The sequence below is a fragment of the Triticum aestivum genome, chromosome 3A (genome assembly GCF_018294505.1).
Source record: "Triticum aestivum cultivar Chinese Spring chromosome 3A, IWGSC CS RefSeq v2.1, whole genome shotgun sequence".
NCBI classification, from domain to species: domain Eukaryota; kingdom Viridiplantae; phylum Streptophyta; class Magnoliopsida; order Poales; family Poaceae; genus Triticum; species Triticum aestivum.
This window is the reverse complement of record NC_057800.1, coordinates 245,931,194-245,934,261: the sequence shown is the minus strand read 5'-3', so window position 1 is coordinate 245,934,261 and position 3,068 is coordinate 245,931,194.

Genomic DNA, 3,068 nt, shown 5'->3' with positions numbered 1-3,068 from the left:
GGTCCACGGCGACGGCGGGCGGCGGCAAAGCCCGATCCCGATCTAGAATCGAATCGGGGGGGGGAGGAAATGAGCGAGTGCGTGGGGGAAGTGGGGGGTGTCAGTGGTTAGGGTTTGGGTCGCCTTAGTGGATAAGGAGGTGGGGATGGGCCGGTCGGTGTGGCCGAATGGGCTAGGTGGGTTGGCCCAGTTGGGCCACGGCCCAGGGAGGGGGGGCTTTCTCTTCCTTTTTTTGTTTTCTGTTTTCCCTTTTTGTATTTTCTTTTATTATTTCTTTTCTGTTTAATTCATTTAAAAGTATTTAGGCATTTCATAAAAATGTGTTTACTTCACCGTAATTACCGATGCAATAATAGACATAGCCCGAACATTTTATTTTAATATTTAAAAACTTTTGTCGTTTGACTTATTTAGGATTTAAATTTGAAACGGTTTTGAATTAACCCGAGATTAATTACAGTGACAGAGGTGACGTGTCACCATTAACGTGAGATCACTATAGCATGATTATCCGTACGTTACAAATCTCCTCCACTACAAGAAATCTCGTCCCGAGATTTAGGAGGTAGAAGGAAACAGTGCAGGGTATTCATCGCGAAGACGATCCTCGCGTTCCCAGGTGGCTTCGTCTTCAGAGTGATTCGACCACTGGACCTTGAGGAACTTGATCGCCTTCTGACGGGTGCGGCGTTCAGCTTGGTCGAGAATGCGGACCGGATGCTCTATAAGAGAGGTCCTGTTGCAATTCGAGCACTTCACGATCCACTGCTCAGATTGGGTCCTTGAAGCAGCGTCGGAGTTGTGACACGTGGAACACATCGTGAACCTGAGAAAGGTTCGGCGGAAGCTCCAGTTGATATGCCACCTTTCCATGCCTTTCGAGAATAGTGAAAGGACCAATATAGCGGGGGGCTAGCTTTCCTTTGATCCCGAAGCGGTGTGCACCCTTCATTGGTGTAACTCGAAGATAAGCCTTTTCGCCAGGTTGATAGACCATGTCTTGGTGATGCCGGTCATACTGACTTTTCTGACGTGACTGAGCAGTCTTGAGATTCTCGCGAGTAATGCGAACTTGTTCTTCGGCCTGTTGGATAATATCCGGACCAAAGAGTGGACGTTCCCCAGTTTCTGACCAGTTCAGAGGGGTTCGACACTTTCGTCCATATAGCACTTCGAAGGGGGACATCTTCAGACTAGCTTGATAGCTATTATTATAAGAGAACTCGGCATATGGAAGAGATTCCTCCCATTTCTTGCCGAATGAGATTACACAAGCTCGAAGCATGTCTTCGAGAACTTGGTTGACACGTTCAACTTGTCCTTGCGACTGAGGATGAAACGTAGTACTGAACGACAGATGAGTTCCCATAGCTTCTTGGAAACTCGCCCAAAACCTTGAAGTGAATAAGCTACCACGGTCTGAACTGATAACCAGTGGAATACCGTGAAGTGAAACAATTCTGGCCATGTAGAGAGTAGCAAGCTGACTAGCAGTGATTGTCTCTTTGACGGCCAGAAAATGGGCAACTTTGGAAAGCCGGTCGATGACGACAAGAATAACATCATTACCTTTCTGCGATTTGGGAAATCCAGTGACGAAGTCCATTTCAACATGGTCCCATTTCCATTCAGGAATAGAGATAGGTTGCAGAGTTCCAGCAGGCCTTTGATGCTCAGCTTTGATACGACGGCAAACGTCACACTCCACAACATAACGAGCAATGTCCTGCTTCATATTAGACCACCAGAATCTTTGGCGAATATCCTGATACATCTTCGTACTACCAGGATGGATGGACAGAGGCGTATCATGAGCTTCTTGCATAACCCTTTTAGTCTTATCCAAGTTTTTCTTCGAACATGGTACCACTAGGCGGCCTTTGAAATACAAGGCGCCATCGTCGGCGATAGTGAAGAATGAGGGCTTTCCTTCTGCTAGATGGCGTTTAGTCTTATGGACTTCAGAGTCATAACCTTGAATAGTCTTTATACCAGCTACGAGATCTGGTACGACAGCCAGGGTATTTAGAGAACCCTTAGTAACAACAAGAAGATTCATCTTGCGGAACTCCGGGGGAGGGGGAGCGAGTGCTCCAGGAGGAACAGTATGGAGGTTCAGCTTTCTAAATTCTTCGACAAGCGAGGGCTGAACTTTGTGAACCTGGAGGTGGTTGCAGTAAGACTTGCAGCTCAAGGCATCAGCCATTACATTAGCCTTTCCGGGGGTATATGATATACCCACGTCAAAGTCTGCAACAGTCTCCATCCATCTCTGCTGGCGAAGGTTCAGATCTGGCTGAGTAAACAGATACTTCAGACTTTGGTGGTCGGTGAAGATCTCGCAACGATTACCGAGAAGGTAATGTCGCCACTGCTTTAGTGCATGAATGATAGCAGCAAGCTCGAGGTCGTGAACTGGGTAGTTTTCTTCGTGAGGGCGCAGTTGACGAGAGGCATAAGCAATCACTCTGCGCTCTTGCATTAGGACACAGCCTAATCCTTGACGGGAAGCATCGCAGTAAATGACAAAGTCCTTCTTAGTATCAGGTGGAGCAAGCACGGGGGCAGAGGTCAACTTGCCTTTGAGCGCCTGAAAACTTTCCTGACACTTGTATGTCCATTCGAACTTGACACCCTTATGCAACAGATTAGTCAGAGGCCTGGCAATCTTGGAGAAGTTCTCGACGAATCGACGGCAATAGCTGGCGAGACCGAGAAAACTTCGGACTTGCTTGACATTCTTCGGAGGAGTCCAATCGAGAATAGCCTGAACTCGTTCAGGGTTGACGGCAATACCATCCTTGGAGATGACATGCCCAAGATAGGTTACTTCGGGGAGCCAGAATTCACACTTGGAATACTTAGCATACAGTTGGTGATCTCGAAGCTTTTCTAGCACCAGACGAAGATGTCCAGCATGTTCTTCCTCGTTCTTGGAAAATACAAGGATATCGTCCAGATAAACCACGACGAACTTGTCGAGGTAATCCATGAATATATAGTTCATCAGGCGACAGAAGGTGGCGGGAGCATTCGTTAAGCCGAATGACATGACAGTGTACTCGTAT